Here is a 19012-nt window from a genome sequence, read left to right on the forward strand (position 1 = left end):
GTGGATTTAGGTCAGGTAATGTTGTTTTAGTAGGAGTGGGCGTACTCCGCAGTATGAGAGTAGGGAAGTTCATGTGAGTGTGGCACTTTGTGCTCAAAATTATCCACGTGGTTGTTGGTGATGTACGGACCCGTCGTGGTCTAAGACTCCGGAGTATATTGACAAGTGTAGGAGACACTTGGGTTTATGTTGTAATTTATGCGATTTAATAGGTCAATCGGGCATGGTTGACAAGTCAAGTTTGAGTCAAATTGTGTGAGTGAAACCTTCGATGGAGATTTGGCAAGTTCTAAAGTGCACTAGAACGAACCATTGACAAGTCGAGAATAGGACTTGCGGGTCGAATTCTGCTTGCGAGTGCGGAACTGAGAAGGAGAGAGTAGCGGCCGGTGGCTTCAAGTGAAATCTCTGTAAAGTTCTGAAGCGATTGTGTTACCCTTCCTGTAGTAAACTGGCAAATTTGGGTTTTTGTTGTTAAAGGTGCTCGCAATATATTGCATTCGTTTTGTGTGAGGAGGACAAGCCGCAAGACTTTGTCAGCCGCAGTGTGTGTGAGTGTGACGTCAGTGGTGCCGCGCTGAGAGAGGTCAGTTGCTGAGAGGGGTCGCGCACGGATTGGCAGCTGTCCGTGAGAGGCAATAGGTTGACAAAGGTGGGTGAGGAGTTTTCTGGGAATTAAAGTCACTTTCTGATCAGATTCTAAAAATAAAAAAGATGCAAAAATGAAGTTTTTCAAGGCTCTAAAGAGTGCTTTGAAGGGAGATACATATATTATGGCAAGTGAAGGGGAGCCTACACCGCCTGAGGGTACTCCAGCTTATATCATAATGGAGGAAAAGGGAGTCGCGCCATGTCTTTGGATGAAGCAGTGGCGCAAACTAACAGAAAAAGAGGGATGTTTAGCGTTTCCAGAGTACGGAACGTTTAATACAAGAATTTTAGAGAACTTGAGGTGGATGTTAAGTGTGCAAAAACCGCCTCTGAGACCAGCTCAGTATGAGGCATTAGCAATCTGGGATTTGATGGCCATATGACAAAGACAGCAGAAATTTGAGAGGAGAATGAAAAGGGCAGAAAAGACTTTAGCTGAGGCTAGATGGGATAATGAGACCAAGAGGTGGAGAAGGGGAATAGTGGACGGACTTAAATTGTTCCCAGCAATATTACAAGAAGATGAGACACAGGGGAAGAAAGCCACCTGTAAGACAGACAAGGCCTCTAGTAAGCCAAAGGATACTCAGAAGTCTTGGGTAGATGAAGATGACTCAGACGATGAAGAGTTTCTTAATCAATTGTTACATGATCGCCTGCCGCCATATGCCATAAACGATAATGTACAGAGCACAAGTGTGGGTTCTGAAGACCCGGCACAAAATAAGGGCGTCACAAGTACAGTGCAGACAAGCGATACAGTTTTGATACAGAATGGTGTCAGTGTACCCCCTGCGCCAGAGACACAGATACAGTTGCAGCCACCAGAGATTCTAAGGATTTATCCAGATGTCCCAGTACTAGAGAAAAATACGAGTCTGATGGTGCCGCCTGATCCAATATATACGAAATCAAAATTAGTGCAGATTGAGCCAACTCCGCAATTGCCGCCCCAGCTGCAGCAACAGCTGTTTCCGAGTTACACCTCAGTCGCAGGACCGCAGTCAGTAGCTACAGCACCAATGATGAATCAAGCTATGGGAGTTAATGCTCCACAGGGTTTGGGACCAAGTCAGACACCAGCCGCCATATCATTGCCAGTTACTGTTGGTCCACCAGTACCGCTGTATGCGCAAGGTAAACCTGGCATATGTGATCAGGGATTAATGACTCAAGAGGCGATAAGAGGAGGGTTCACAGGGACTTCCCAAGGAATGACACAGGCAGCAGAAGGGCCCAGATCTCTATTAGACTTTAGTACGATTGGGGTTCCTTTGGAGACAATGAGGCAAGCAGGATTAGGTACACTAACCTCACAGATAATGAGTACAAATACGACACAGACACCAATGGTACAGTCTGGAAATATCTTGTTGCAAGGCTTAACAGCGCATCAACTGAACGAGTGGTTAGACAAACTCAACTACTGCAGGAACCACAGAGAGGTCAGAGAGGGAAGACAAACTCAACACTCTGCAGACTACTGCAGTAACCACAGAGAGGTCAGAGAGGGAGGAATATCTGAATTTTGTGAGACTGGGTGTGGAAGCCATGGAACTAGTGGAAGGGACAATGGGGGTGAACAGACTAGAGTCATACACGGAAGCAAAGTTGAGGTATCTGTGCCCCAAAATCACTAAAGAAGTGGGCAAGGTGCATCAGAGGTTGGCAAACCTGGCAGATAAATACAGCATAGACATTGAAAATACTAAACATTTGAAAAGAAGCTACAAATTAGACTTTGAGTCTAAAGACTTCGAGCACATGAGATGTACCGGAATGAAAGCGCACCTTAAAGAAATACTGCAGAGTGCTCAAATTTGGGGAGCCTTAGAGAAGTGGGAAGGCAGATGGGCGAAAAAGAGAGATAAAGAGAAAGGCGAAGGTCCGGAACCAAAACAGGCTAAAGCCGCACCGGACACGGAGACAATAAAAATTTTACCAATGAGAGAAACAGCCGGAGGGGTTTTAGTCCATGTACCGTGGTCTAGGGGTGACATTTTGTCATTCACAAATGACTATCCCAGGTTGAGGGAGAAGCCGATAGAGTGGTAGCAGCAGACGGATAGGTTTGTGAAGCTTGCGAAATGTCTCTGGGAGGACTTGAATACCCTGTTTGAAATTATAGTTCCACCTAACTTATGGCTTGAGTGCAAGAGAGGTGTGGACTGGCAAACAGAGGAGCCAGCAAGGGATAAGGTTACTGGAGCACCATCCGCAGAAGTGATGAGGTATTATCATAAAGTGATCGAGTTTTTGAAGCAGAAAGTGTCGCCGAAAGTGACTGATTGGCAGAAAATCGATCGAACCTCACAGGAAGCCAAAGAGTCGATTCATTCTTACTATGAGAGATTGTTGAAAGCATTCAAACATTACAGTGGCACTGAGGTTATTGAGCCGAAAGACATGAATCATCTTGTGTTCAGGTTTGTTGAAGGGCTGAGACCAGAGATTAGCCAGATGATTAAGAATCATTTGATCTGATGGCAAGCGAAGCCGATTGATGAGGTGGTGCAGTATGCGAAATACTGTAGTGACGAGATTGAGTTGAAGCAGAGAAAGTTGAAAGAGAAGTTGATGGTGATGCAGATTAAGGCAGCACAAGCAGGGATACAGGGAAATTGAGTACAGGAGGTGATACAGCAACAACCGCAGGGGAATGGAGTGTTTCAGGCGCAACCGAGAGGCAGAGGACGAGGAGGTTTTGTGAACCGTGGTCCAGACTTGAATACTGTTGTGGTTCAAAATGATGTTCAAAGGATGAAAAAGGTGTCACCATGTCATGCGTGCGGGGGCGTGGGGCATTGGAAGCGGGAATGCCCAATGGTGGTGCAGGGTGGTGTTATTCAACAAAGCAATGATGTCGGTACTTTTCAAAATGTGAGGGGTCCAAAAATGAGAGGACAAAATCAGAACTTCCAGAATAACATGGTTCAGATGCAGGGGTTACAGCCTGTGCAGCAAATGCAAATGCTGCGTGTTCAACCAGCACAAATGCAGCAGGCACAGCAGCAGATTCCCATGGTACCTAGACAGCAAATGCAAATACCATTAGCTCCAATGGGACAGCAACAGGTGATGCTTCCTCAACAGGTCACAGGGCAAACAATGAGTCAAAATAACACAGTACAACAGTTCCCATTGCGTGGTGAGGATGAAATAAACGATGAACGGTCGGATGATTGTTCAGACAGTGAGGAGTGCAGGCTTGCAGCGTCCTTAGAGGTAGATCAGAGGGTCCCTATGTAGAGGGAAAGGTGATGGGTCACAAGGTCTCGTTCCTAGTCGACACAGGAGCTACACGCTCTACTGTCAGAAGTGCAGAGGTTCCGAGATTGCCGCTTTCGGGGCGTACCATAAGAGTGGTAGGAGTAGCAAATCAGTTCCTGACAAATCCAATTACAAACCAGGTCCAAGTTGAAATTGGCAACTTCCAGGGATTCCATAAATTTGTAGTCTGTGATTCGAGTCCCATATCCCTACTGGGGAGAGACTTAGGGCCAGATGTAGCAATGGTTTTTACCCATTCTGAGTCTATGGGAAAAAGTGTTCGTACATATGGCCCTTACAGTGTAAAACGAGGTGTTCAATTACCTGTTCCAATGAAGGAATTGAAGTACAGACAAACAGTGATGATGGAGGGGATGATGGACAATTTCCAGAGCTAGAGAGGGAGATTGCAAATGAGGAATACCCTTTAATAACATTATTCCCAATGCTTACAGTGAATGACTTACCACCGAGTTGCAGGGAACAGTGACAGAGAAAGTGTGGGACCTGACAGGAAAGGAAGTGGGACTAATAAAAGGAGTAGAACCGGTCAAAGTACAGGTAAAGCCGAATGCAGTGTTTCCTCAGGTACCGCAGTACCACATGGCACAAGATGTCCTTATTCAGGTAGCACAGATAATTGCATATTTTGTGAAACAAGGGGTTCTGAAAGAAGTGCTGAGTAGCCTGTTTAATTCACCAATAATGGGTTTGAAAAAGCCTTGTGGGAAGGTCCGAATTGTGCAAGATTTGAGGAAAATAAACGAGATTGTGGTAAAATGCTGCCCCATAGTGCCAAATCCAGCTGTAATCATGTTTCAGGTTCAGTGTGATGCAGAATGGTTCACAGTTGTGGACTTGTCTCAAGCATTCTTTTCGGTGCCTCTTCATGAAGATAGCCAATTTCTCTCCAGTTTCAAATTCCTGAATACAGTAAGGTCTACAGTTGGTGCAGAATTCCTCAAGAGTTTTCTGAGTCGCCTTCCATCTTCAATCAGATATTGAAGAAGGACTTGGAGTCATTGGAACTGCCTTTCAGTTCGACTCTAGTACAGTACATTGATGATTTGTTAATCGCGTCCAGAATAAAAGATGACTGCAGGTATGACACAATTGCCTTACTGAACCATTTGGGAAAGAATGGACATAAAGTGCCCCCAAAGAAGTTGCAATACTGTCAGAAAGAGGTGAAGTGCTTAGGTCACTTGATTGAGAAAGGGTCAAGGAAAATATCCAAAGAAAGAGTGACAGCCATACTGCAGATGAATCCCCGACAACCAAGAGAGATGTCAGAATGTTTTTGGGAATGATGGGCTACTGTCATCAGTGGATTCCCAATTTCTCGATTATCTCTAAACCGTTGGAGAAACTGACAGTTAAGGAAGTTCAGGATGACCCAGGTACCATAATCATGTCTGAGAAAGAGGAGGCATTCACGGAATTGAGAGAAAGAATGTGCAGGGCACCAGCTTTAGGTATGCCTGATTACACAAAGCCTTTCATACTGTTTTGTCATGAACGTGATGCTTGTTCTTTGTCTGTCCTGACACAGGTCCATGGAGGTGCAAACCGCCCAGTAGCATATTTTTCAGCTACTTTGGACCCAGTCGCAGCAGCCTTACTGGGTTGTTTGCGTGCAGTTGCAGCAGTTGGTCAAAGCCTCACCCAATGTGAAGGCCTAGTGGTGGGACATCCTTTAACAGTAATGGTCCCCCATTCAGTTGAAATTCTGTTAACCCGAACTAAGTCGCAGCACATGACAAATGCCCGCCTTACAAAGTACAAGACCATTATACTGGGGTCTCCGAATGTGTCCCTCAAGAGATGTACTGTATTGAACCCGGCAACTTTGCTTCCTATTGATAATGCAGACATTGATGATGCTGAGGAAGTAGAACATGATTGTCTTGAGATAACAAAACTATGCACCAAACCAAGACCTGACATTAAAGATACCCAATTGGAAGAAAATGATTACATTATGTTTGTTGATGGTTCATGCTTGAGAGACTCAGTAGGAGTACTGAGAGCTGGATACGCCGTGTGTACCATCACCGGTATTTTAGAAGCTTCCTGGCTCGAAAGTGTGTACTCTGCTCAAGTGGCTGAATTAATTACTAAGGCATGCCACGCAGCTGAAAACTTGAAAGTCACTATCTATACTGACAGCAGATACGGATTTGGAATTGTACATGACTTTGGCCAGTTATGGTCACAAAGGGGTTTCATGACCTCTTCTGGTTCACCAGTGAAAAATGGTGAAAAGATTAAGGATTTGTTGCATGCGATTCAGTTACCTCTTGAAATTGCCGTGGTGAAATGCAATGCTCATGTTAAGTCACAAGACTTTGGGGGTCATTCTGACCCCGGCGGTAATTACCGCCATGGCGGAGGTTGGCGGTAGCACCGCCAACAGGCTGGCGGTGCTCCGCCGGGCATTCTGACCGCGGCGGTACAGCCGCGGCCAGAAGCGGAAAGCCGGCGGTGTACCGCCGACTTTCCGCTGCCCATGGGAATCTGCCATGGCGGCGCAGCTTGCTGCACCGCCATGGGGATTCTGACAGCCCATACCGCCATCCTGTTCCTGGCGGTTCACCCGCCATGAACAGGATGGCGGTATGGGGTGTCGTGGGGCCCCTGGGGGCCCCTGCAGTGCCCATGCCAGTGGCATGGGCACTGCAGGGGCCCCCGTAACAGGGCCCCACAAAGAATTTCAGTGTCTGCTTTGCAGACACTGAAATTCGCGACAGGTGCAACTGCACCCGTCGCACCTTCCCACTCCGCCGGCTCCATTCTGAGCCGGCTTCCTCGTGGGAAGGGTGTTTCCCGCTGGGCTGGCGGGCGGACTTTCGGCGGTCGCCCGCCAGCCCAGTGGGAAAGCCAGAATGACCGCCGCGGTCTTTTGACCGCGGAGCGGTCTTTCGGAGGGAACCGCTTGGCGGGCGGCGACCGCCGTCCGCCGCGGTCAGAATCACCCCCTTTGTGTCAATGGGAAATGGATTTGCAGATCAAGTCGCAAGGTTTTGCGCTTTGAACTGGACATCGTTTCGAGATCAGTGGGAATTGTTACCTGAAACTGAGAATGAAACATGCTTAAACTTTGCATTAAGAGTGGTTGAAACATTAGATGAGCTAAGATCACTGCAAGGACGTGCCAGCAAAGAGGAGAAACGCTCCTGGCAGAGAATGCAATGTGTACAGAGAGCTGATGACTTATGGGTCTCAGAGGAGGGGAAAATGGTTTTGCCAAACAGTCTTCTGTCACAGTTCGCGAGGTTTTATCATGGCCAAGCCCATATAGGGAGAGACGCAATGATCAGGTTGTTCAAAATCGATTGGTTCAATCCAAAATTCAGGCAAGCTGCAGAGGTTATCTGTCACAACTGCATCATCTGTCAACAGATGAATGGAGGGAAAGGGACCTTGGTGAATATGAGCCACATTGGGAGAGCTGGTGGTCCATTTAGCAGGATGCAGATGGACTTCATTGAAATGTCTGTTTGTGGAGTACTGAGGTATGTATTGGTGATTGTGTGCGTTTTCAGTCACTGGATTGAAGCTTACCCTACACGTAGAAATGACAGCCTCACAGTAGCAAAGCTGTTGCTTTGCGAGTTTATACAACGTTTCAGGTTCCCGATCTCTTTAGAATCATATAGGGGCAGACACTTCGACAATGAGGTGATTAAGCTCTTGTGTGCTGCATTAAACATTGAGCAGAAGCTGCATTGTAGCTATCGCCCTGTAGCATCAGGACTAGTGGAACAGATGAATGGTACCTTGAAGTCGAGAATGTCAAAAATGTGCGCAGCTACCAATTTGAAGTTGCCAGATCCATTGCCCTTAGTACTGATGTCAATGAAAAACACACCCGATAAGAAGACAGGACTATCTCCACACAAAATTCTAATGGGTCGAGCTATGCGATTGCCCGCAGTACCTGCAAATGCTCTTGTGAATATCACGGATGATATGGTGTTGGACTACTGCAAGGGTCTGGCTGATGTGGTCTGCTCTTTCTCTCACCAGGTGGAGGCTACCACATTGCCACCGATAAGTGATCCAGGTCACACCCTGAAAGCCGGTGATTGGGTGGTTGTCAAGAAACACGTGAGGAAATTGTGTTTGGAGCCGCGTTGGAAGGGGCCATATCAAGTAATACTGACAACAACTACTGCTGTGAAATGTGCAGGCCTTCCAAATTGGATACATGCCAGTCACACAAAGAAAGTGACGTGTCCAACTGATGAGGAACTTGAAGTGTCCAAAACAACAGCTACAGAGAAGGAAGTCTCAGGGCCGGAGAGTATTCAGAGGGGAACTGAGACTGAAGGAGAGCCCGCTGAGGACGGCTTATTCACTTAAAGTGAGTTCCAGAAGGGTGACAGTGAGCCTATCTCAGCTGAGGTAACAGGGGAACCGACGCAAAGAGAGGTTCTCCCAGAAGCAGATGGATACGGGTTTGAAGTTGAGCCCGTGACAGAGCCTGAAGGCGAGGGGGAAGAGGCAGAGGGAGGTCAAAGTGTTCTGACTCCTCCTGAGCCACTTGCAGGGCCATCAAAAGAAAACACCATAGCACAAGAGGAGGGTGCTGTTCAACGTTCTGAAATGCCAAGAAGGAAGAAAACAAATAAGGGAGATAACTGGGCAAAGCCACAAGCTGCAAGAGAGAAAGTGGTCTCTAGTGAAACAATAGAGGAGGAAGTTGACACAACCAGACAAGAGGATCTCAGTGAAGGAGAGTTGCAAAGTGAACGTAAACTAAAAAGAAAGGGAGTTGCAAACAGAACTTACGCAGGTCCTGAATGGGCGTATGCAACATCAGCTGAATGGCAACAATAATTCTTGGCATTCTGTTTTGATCGGGAGGTTCCAGGTCAATACTACGGCACCTGAATTAAACTTTAGAAAGAGACTGTGCTAAATTGAAATTGAAATTGAAAGCTGAAAAGCGGAGAAAAGAGACTGATAAATTACCGAATGTGACACTGTTAACCTGAATTAACTGTGAAAAACCAATTATGACAAGCTGTTAACCTGATTTGACAAAGGGGTCCTGGAGTGAGGGAAACGCTGTAAATACTCGCAGAGAGAGAGAGACTTTTGCACAGAAGAAGAATAAAAAAAATAAAAAAAAAGAGCTTTATATCGTCTTCAAGTTGATTGTTTTTTATTATTCTGCTATCTGATTCTTTACAGATCATGAGTTACTCTAGGGGTAATAGTAATAAGGGTAGGATGTGTGGTTGGTTGAGTGCTGTTTTAGCTATTGTATGTGCAATAATAATTATAGGTGTAATTGTGGGAATGTCATTAGTGGATAAGAAAGTGACTAACAAAGCTTCAAATTCTGGGACCGCTACATTAACACCATGGGAAAAGTTTGAGCAGGATGCAAAATACTTGCATGAGGGAACTAATCCAAAAGTGGAACTATCTACTAATGTCTTCTATTGCTTGCTAAATGAGTATGTTGGCACAATGGATGCAAAGAATTGTTATGTGTGCACGAAGATTCCTTCATCAGTACAAGAAGGGGTTACTTATCATAGTCTGCATTAACCTACCGGATAAATTGTAGTTTGCTGTTAACAAGATTCTATGATCAAGAACATGTGCAATACTTCTACTCTAACTTAGATGTAGTATTCTCCTTTGTGCCTGTGATTGAGTTTCTAAACAAATTAGCTAAAGAACATAGCATAAAATTAGTTAGGGGTTTCTTTGAGCCGACACTGACATTTGGGACAGCTTATGCGCACCGCAATAATCTAACCTGCTTACTAACACCTGTAGAAAAGAGCTTCTTAGATCACACTGATGATAGGCGGAAAGCATTGAAGGAAAGGCTAGAAAAGGGATTAGAAAAACGCATGCTTGCAAATGATTATGCTTACACCGCAATAAAGACACAGGGTAAATTAGCTATAGATTCATTACATGTAGGTAGGCTTTGTATATATAGGCCAAAATCTGAGCATGACACTTTATTTGTGGGAACGAGTGAGTGCAGGCTTGTGTTTTTGTTTCATAGTAAATGGACATTCATGTTAAATGGACAGGATCCAGCGATCCCTGGGATCTATTATATATGTGGGCTTAATGCTTATTACCGTCTTCCAAAGGGATGGTATGGGACATGTTATTTGGGAATAGTTTTCCCAAAGATTTACCAGATTGATGACTTAAAACAAATTCCTAAAATGTCTGAATTACAACATACTAGACAAAAGCGAGAGACAGCGGCTGTTGTCGTTGGTGACATATTTGGAGCCATAATTCCTTCAGAAGGAGTTATTCTAAACTCCATAAAGATTCAAAAGTTGTCTACTATTCTGGATAACATGCTGACAAACTTCACAGGGGCTATACTCCTGATGGATACTGAACTTGCTGCGGAAAGAGCTATGACTCTTCAAAACCGGCTTGCTTTAGACATTCTTTTAGCTAAGAGTGGCGGAGTCTGTAAGATGCTTAATGAGCACCATTGGTGTGCGTTCATTCCTGACAATAGTAAAAAGATAAGAGGGTATGCTTACTAACCTAACAAGAGATAGTGCAGATTTGAAGGAGCTGAAGGAACCTGGAGTTTGGGAAACAGTTGGGAAAGGAATAACAAAAGTAGGGAATTGGTTTAGTAGTATTTGGAACGGGGGTCTTGCAAAAATATTAGGGGGTCTATTGATTGTCCTGATATGTTTATTGTGATTATGGTTATCATGTAAAGTTAAAGAAAGAATGAAAAGAAATTTGGCAAAACAAAACAAAAGAAATGAAGAAAAAGAAAAGGAGAAAATGTTCAAAGAAATTTGGGAAAAATCACACAGGGGGAATGATGTTCAAATGCGTATATTGAGAAAAATAAAAGATTGAGAAGGGAAAGGTTTTTTGTGATGACAAGTGTCATCAGAGGGACTGAGAGAGCGTAGCATATATATTCTATATTAACATTAAATGTTTATGAACTAATGTGTAATAATGCCGCATAGAAAATGTATTTTGCTATAACGTGCACTTGAAATGTGCCCACGGGGAGTGGCCGTCAATATATACAGGAACTAATGAAGCTGACTAATAATTATAAAATGTTATATTAAGAGATGATTTTAAACTAATAATAATAGGTTATACGTTAAGGTTTTGCTAATAAATCATTAGGCCTTAGTTAGCATGAGTCGAGGCCTAGCTGCCTGTTTTTCATATTAAATGTGTTTTTCTAACGTGCAGTGTGCTGATTTGCTGAAGGACATGAACTCTTGTTTTCTTCCAACTAGGAGATGAATGTAACTGTAGTAGATCCGTGCTCATGAAATTCGACTTGTTTGTAGAAACATTTTAGCTGAATGCAACAGTGTAGACCACTGGCAGGTACAAGGTCGCCTGAACCGATACAGACAATGGAGCCACTGACTGAAGATGCGCAAAAGACCACGAGAGTATGAAATCATACCGGACATTCCACCCGCTAAAGACATCAATCGTAAGGACCAATAAAATATGTGAGAACTGTTATGGGGTGACAAATTTGATGAAGTAATCGAAACTCTATTGGAGGGAGATAGCGGGGTACAACCCCTTATCCAACCAAATTTTAGGGGAAGGTACAACAAAAATGAGATAAAAACCCTTGACACCAGGAAGTAAATCAGAACAGGAGAGAATAGGAGATAGATGAGAGGGAGATGCTGTCGCGTTTTGCTATGACCCAGACACTTTGTTACTCTGCATAAAGACTTTGCTGTGTGGTTCTTAAAACCATTCTTGCCTTATAAATTGCCCGCTTACACTTTACCTCCTTATGAGGGAAGTGCCCCTTTTTACCCGATTGCTGAATTCCTGTCTGATGGCAAATCAACTGATGTCCTGAGGACGAAGACCGAACCTGAGTGCTGACCCAAATACGGAGGGTAACTATATGACAATGAAATTGTAATTGTCTGTTTGCTTTTCCTTTCTAGGTAACAACTGCTTCTTTTGACAGAGTCCATGGCTAGATGTTTTCTAAATTGGTGTTACTAAATTGTTTTGCATGAAGCCCAACATGCCAATGCTAATTTGAGGTTAGGAAAGGGATTCACTAAACTGACGCAAATAGACAAATGATTAAATCTATGCTTTGTTGAATAACGTGATGATGATATTCTGCTGAGGATAGCCTATGCTAATGCCGTGTTATGTTCCAATGTTCGTGATTCTTGTTTTGATGAAATCTTATCAGAGTTGCCATATTGTGACTATACTAATGTGTTTCTTGGTTTTGAGACTAATAAACTTGCTAGTAGAATTGTAATCAATAGGGAATAAACTTCACAAAATCATACTAAACTGGTGTGGTTATTCATGACTGAAAGGTCATGGTGGTTTGCAAGTTCTATTAAATGTCTTTGATTAATTTGAATTGTCGTATTACTGTGAACTTTGATGACATTATTGACATATTGATTGACATGCTGATTAGCTATCTCATCCTAAGGTGTCTTTAATCAGGGTCAAAAGATTAATTGGCCTAAAACGAGTCCCAAAGTGAGTAAATTAGTCATAAAGGGACGCATTAACACTGATGAAAGGAGAGAGAAGACATGAAAGGCAAGAGAGAGACAGAGAGTAATTATAGACGGGAGACCAGGAGGCGGAGACTGGAGGAGAGAGAAAGGGTGATAGGTAAGAGGGTGAGACAGAGAAAATGAGGAACACTGAGAGGGAAATAAAGAAAGAGAAGCAGAGAAGAAGAGAAGGAAAGTAAAAGACAGCATGAGAAAAATAAGGGAAAACACAAGAAAGGTAAGAGGAAGGGAAAGAGACAGGGGAAGAAGGGAGACAGGCAATAAAACAGGGGTGGAGAGAGAGAAAAGAAGGAAGCAGGAAGACCGATAAAGAGAAAGGAGTACATGAAAAGAGAAAGGGTGGGGCAAATAGTGAGTGAAAGAGAGGCAGGGAATGAGAGAGAAATGGAGACAGAAAAATAGAATGAAAGCAAGAGGATGTGACAAAGGTAGGGAGGAAACAAAATGGAGGGAAGTAAAGGGAATCGGAATGAGATACAGAGGGAATTAACCAAATAGGATGGGAGAGAGGTGGAGAAAAGGAAAGGCAGAAAGAAGAAAAAGGAGGGAGAGACAGGGAAACTGGGAAGGGAAGACATAGGTAGACAGAGGAAGGCAGACAGAAGGAAATGAAAGAAGAAAGCGAAGGAGATAAAGGAGGTCCTGGAATGAAGGTGGAAGGCTGAGAATGTGGGGTAGGAAATAGGTAGAGAAAGTGAGGCAGCAAATGAGAGAGGAAGGGAGACAGGCAGGTAAGGAGAGAGTGAGAGAGACGCAAATAGAGGGAGAGCGTGAGAAAAAGGAGGAAAGAGACGACAAGGGGAGCAAAACAGAAATAAAGGGAAGGAGAGTAAAGAATGCAGAGGCAAAACTAAGGGAAAGAAACAGAGGGGAAATTAATAAGGAAAACAAAGGAAGGAAGGGACGAATAAGGGGAGATAGAAAGAGCTGAGGCAGACAGGGATGACTGAAAAGGATACACAGAAGGAAGGATAAAAGGGAGGAGAGAGAAAGAAAAAGAAAGAGGCAGGGCAGAACAGAGGGCAGTTCAGAGGGAGGGAGATAAGGGATGTAGAGAACAGAAGGAGAGAATGAGGGAGACAGAAAAAGGTAGAGAACAAGAGAGGTGGAGAAAATAAGAAAGCAACTGAGTGTGTGGTAGGGAGGTAGAGAAAATTAGGGAAGCAAAGTAGGAGGGAGAAAAAGGGAGGTAGGGCAGGAGAAAAAAAAGGAGGGTTCGAGAAGACAATAAAGTGGGACTTGGAAGGACAGAGGTAGGGTGAGAGGTAGAGACCCAGAAGAAGGAGGGAAAAGGAGGCAGAGAATGAGAAATGAGGGAGGGTAAAAAAAAAGTCAAAGGCACAAAAGAGCACGGAGACTTTTACACTACATATTTTTGTTTCTTTTACTAATTCTCTCTCTTTTTTCTTAATCCCAACTTATTTATCTCTAATCATATTCCTTATATGGAACATGCACAATCTACCTGTTTAAATGGGTTTTTAAAAGACGGAGTTGGTGAGAATCCTTTACTTTTCCTTTAATAAAGACTGATGTAGTTGAGATTCCCTTTGATGTGGGTATTTCTCTTCTTTAACAATCCTGATGTTGAAGTTTAATTGGCTGCCCTTTTAAGAACCCCTAGCTATTGTCGCCAACTCCTTGGTGATCATGCCTTTTTCAAACTGCCTTGTACCTTTTCTGCTCTTTTACCTATTCAGTTAGCATTCACGTCTTTCTCAAGAGGACACTTTTCAATCATTTTTTGATTTTAGTTTATGACTTTATCAATTCCCCCATATGTAGATCCGTAGAGCTTCTGATGTGTACTTGTTCTTGTCATGGAATCTAAGAAGACCTTTGTGTGGTTAATGGAGGATAGTTAAATCCACTGGCTTTACATTATTACTGAAAACAGAGGTATTTGCCACTGCTTTTGTCATTTACAATGTGGACATTCTTGGATTGACATTAGAGATATGAAGGGATGTGATATTCTAGAATTGTTGAAAACCATGTGTAATTAAAAACAAGCAGATGTTCTCATTTTACTGTGGTGGGAACTGTTTAGATATCTGCACTGCCCTTAGCACTAAAATCAGCATGAATGGAAATTTTAGAGACATTATGGCCTTCTGCCCTTCAACTCTACTTTGTTTTAAAATATAACATAGAGCCAGACATGGGTGTGGACAACCAGGCATTGTCCACCAAGCACAAAAGCCAGAAAAATGTTAATAAACGTGAGTTATTATTCTTACGTGGCCATGGGGTGCACCTGGCTGATCTGGGTAACCATATCCTTGTTACTAACATTCAGAAGTGTCTACACTACCCATAAACAAAACTCTCTTTTCAGAGCCAACTTCTGACTGAAAGCTGTATTCTATTTTTTTTAAATCTTCCTTTGTTTTCTGTTCAAGTAAAGTTGCAATTCTCTTTTTATGTGACTCCCATTCCATTTAAGCATTTCATTTTTGTTTCCACACTTCTCTTGCGCTGCGAATCTCATGGATCATTAATCGGTTTTGGAATGCAACTCTTTTGGTATTGAAAAAGGCATAATTTCATTAATGACACCATGACTGACATGGAATCCCAGAGGCCACCAAAGGACAGGCAAATGAACTTGCTGATTGGGCAAAAATCTTGGGATTTAGTGACATCAGGGTGATCTAGAATCCATATTCTCCCTCAGGGGATTTCTGACCATGCCCCAGTGACTGTGTAGTCTGGAACTCCGCTTGCCTATGAAAGGCTCATGTGTCGACTCAATGCATGGTTTCCAGCACATGACCGTCCCCCCCACATACCTGTCCGATGAATTGGAGGCATTCCTAAAAGTCAGAAAAAGATCCATATACTCTCTAAGGATGCTTTGGGAGGCCTGTAAGGTGACTTCGTAGGAATAGCTGATTGTTTATTTGAGGCAGAGAGCATGAAGGATGGCACAGGTCCTCGATCTAGGGGTGTCCTTACTGACCCTAGAATGAGTGCACGGGGCCACCAAACAGAACAGTTACACCTCCATTTAACACTGGACAGGGCCTCGCTATGACAACTCTGCCTGGAGGAAGCCCACTGCTGCTCGGTGGCCTCCACCAAGAAAAGTATATGAATGGGGAGATATATCGGCTAAAGTTCTTGTTTGACTTGCAACTAAGGACATAGGATCAAAAGTGGTGCTTTGCCTGAGGACAAGGCAGGGATGGTAGCGAGACATTCTCTGAGATTTGCATGATACTATGGGGCCATTTATGTAGAACATCTGTCTGGTGTGCAAGAGCGATTCCCTGTTGGTTGCAGACATACCAATGCCAAGGTTGACCACATCAGAATGAGACGAACTGTAACAACCAATCACACCTGAAGAAATGAGCGATGCATTCTCTGACCTTAACCCTGGAAAGAACCCTGGACCAGATGCATACAAAGTGAAATTAGTACCACAGATTACACTCATTGATTCTTTCACCCACCCTAGATATGTTGATGGAGGTGATAACCAAGGGACGTTTTCCCTCGGATATAGACCTGGCCAATGTTGTGGTCCAGCCGATAATGGGCCTTCCCCTGGAATGGTGTGCCTCCTACCACCCCTATTTCTTTCATAAACACAAAAGTCAAACTATAACTCTCAAACTCTACTCTAAAGTATTGGCTAACCACCTCATGACCCAATTGGTCCACCCGGAGCAGTGTGGGTGTAACCCACACTGCAGCACAAAGTATTGCTTCAGAACGGGACAATATAGACTGCCAAGATGTGTATATGGCACCATACATACTAGCTATTCCTACACAGCTTCAGCTTATTCAGTTTAATTATCTACACTAGGCCTCTGTTACTCCCCTCTGGCTTTGGAAAACCCATGCATTCTCAACACCTACTTGATTTAAATGCCCAGAACTCAGAGGGGATTTCTTTCATATGACATGAAAATTCCCAGTTATACAACAAAACTATGGCGCAAATCTTTATTTAATTATCCAGGATACTGGGAACACACATTGAGGCTACACCAAGAGTTGCTCTAGTCGGTATCCTGGGTGACTTGGTGGGAACCTGAGGGCAGGATGCTGGTGGTGGTGGTGGGTATGTTGCTAACCAAGAGAGACACTGTTACACTGGAAGTCTACCAGGCCTCACTCCAAGTCTGAATGGAGGAAGGGTATGGATTGGTACGCGAAACAAGAGGAGATTTTATACATAGCACACGGATGCCCCCGTAAAAACGGCAAGATATGGAAAAAAATGGTGGACTTATTACAGTTCATGGTGACAGGGCCCGTAACTAAGAATGTAGTTCTCTATGGCCCATAGGTACAAAAGGGATTTGCATTTCTTAAGGGGCCGAATCGCAATTTCAGCCTGTTAAGAAATGCACAATGCCCTTTCCAAATGTACAAATGGGGTCTGTAGCATGGAAAACAGTGATTTCTACCCAGAAGAAATCACAATTTGCAAGTAGAAAAACAGGAAATTGCAAATAGAGATTTCCTATTTTTAATTTAATTACCGCATGTATAGCATTTCCTAAATGCGAAAGGGAAATTTAGGAAATGCCCTTACCATTGGATCTAATCCCATGGTAACCACGTGCAATTGTTGAAAATGCACCCAAAATACAGTTTTTATAGTGCCATGTACAGGTCTCACTTGAACGAGGGCATAGAAGCGCTGTACATGAGCAATACTTTCTAGGTAAGTATGTTAAGGTGGTCCTAATGCCCAAAGCCTTTCCAAAATTGCGATTTCCTAATAAGAAATGAAACTCCATAAGAATCACTATTAGGATATCGCAATTTTCTTACATTCCACTTCACATTCCCTAAATGGTGATTTCTTAGGATCCGCTAGTTAGGAAATGCAAAATGGAAGTTTTGTACATATGGGCCATCGTTCTTGACTTGGGGTAACTGGTGTAGGATACAAACCAATATACTATGCTTTGTGCATACTGTGATCGTGTTGAAAGAGCGATGCCTAATGTATTAAAATTCAATAAAAGTTTTACTATTAAAAATAGTAAAAGGCATGGTTTTTTTTTGCAACTTCATTTTAATGGTCTTTCACTCTCCCGACCTTTCTTTTCTGTTTTTTGTTTGCTCAATATGTTTTCAACTTTTTTTGTCAACAGGTGTAAATCGCAGTCCAATTGAAAGTTGTTTTTTTTGTGCTTAATTTACACAGAGGTTGTGCTGGCAAACAGTGGTGACCATCTTACAACAGGGCATGCAACCTTAGGGAAGCTGCCATATTCTGTTACTGGAATATTTTTTGCCTAATGGCATTCTTTTCTAAAACAAATATAGGGCCAGATGTACATAGATGCAATTTGGCATTTCCTAAACAGTGATATCTTAGGAATCGCTTTTTAGGATATGTAAAATGCTATGTACCAAGACACAAGACATTCCTACAAAGTAGGAATAGCTGTCAGGAAATCACTAATAAGAAATCCCATGCCATTTGTGACAATGGGCCGGTTTTGCTTTTCCCAAATAGTGATTTCCTATTTCTAAATCGCTACTTGGGAAATGAAAAACCAAGGATGGCTATGGGAAAAAAGGCCCCCTTAAATGGACCCCCAAAATAGTGGTGCACATGTACAGCACATATATGCCAAAAGGGGCATCTGTGCTCTACTGAACTTTAAAAAAAATAATTTTGGGGTGTTTTTTTAAAATTGCACATGGTTGCCATTGACTTGACGTTGATGGTAATTGCTTTTCCTAAATGCCCAGTTTGCATTTAGGAAATTCTTTGTACATCTGAATAGGAATCGCAAATAGGTAATCCCTATTTGCGATTTCCTATCCAGAGGATCTCAAATTGCAATTTCTACTGAGTAGAAATCGTAATTTTCGATTCCCTAAAGGTCTTTGTATATCTGAAAAGCCCATTTTGAATTTCTTAATGGCCTGAAACAGTGATTCAGACTGTTAAGAAATGCAAAATGGCTTTGTACATCTGGCCCATTCTGACTAGTGTGCCTCTGGATTGACCACACACTTATGTTATTTATTCTTAGTCGTGAATCATACCACTGATGATTTTTAATTTTAAAACATATTTTGACCACTAAAAATCAGTAAATTCTCCCTGTCCCATTAGATTCAGCTGTCTGACCGTGGTTTCTTATGTTGTATTGGCAGGCAGCCCTAACCTTCACTGCCGCCTTGTAGAACTCTCTTCAGACTCCCTCTCAGAAGCCATTTTGCTTCTCACTGCCTGAGAGTAAGGAGTATGTTTTGTTTCTCACTCCAAAATGGATGATAAAACCCAAACTTATGAAAACGAAATCAAGGCGAGGTAAGTTTCATAATCTTTCAAAACAATCTTCTGTTTTAAATACTAAATCTCAATGTCTTTCCCTTCCTACCTTACTACCGAAACATTTATGCAGACACATATGTATCTTTTATGTCTTATGTACCATTCAAAATCCATACTGATTGTTAGACCTAACAGCCTTAGGGTGGTCACCCCTAACTTTTTGCCTGCCTCCCTCCACTTTTTAGACACTGTTTTTGCTGGTTTTTAG

This window comes from Pleurodeles waltl, chromosome 3_1 (genome assembly GCF_031143425.1).
Source record: "Pleurodeles waltl isolate 20211129_DDA chromosome 3_1, aPleWal1.hap1.20221129, whole genome shotgun sequence".
Taxonomy (NCBI): Eukaryota; Metazoa; Chordata; class Amphibia; order Caudata; family Salamandridae; genus Pleurodeles; species Pleurodeles waltl.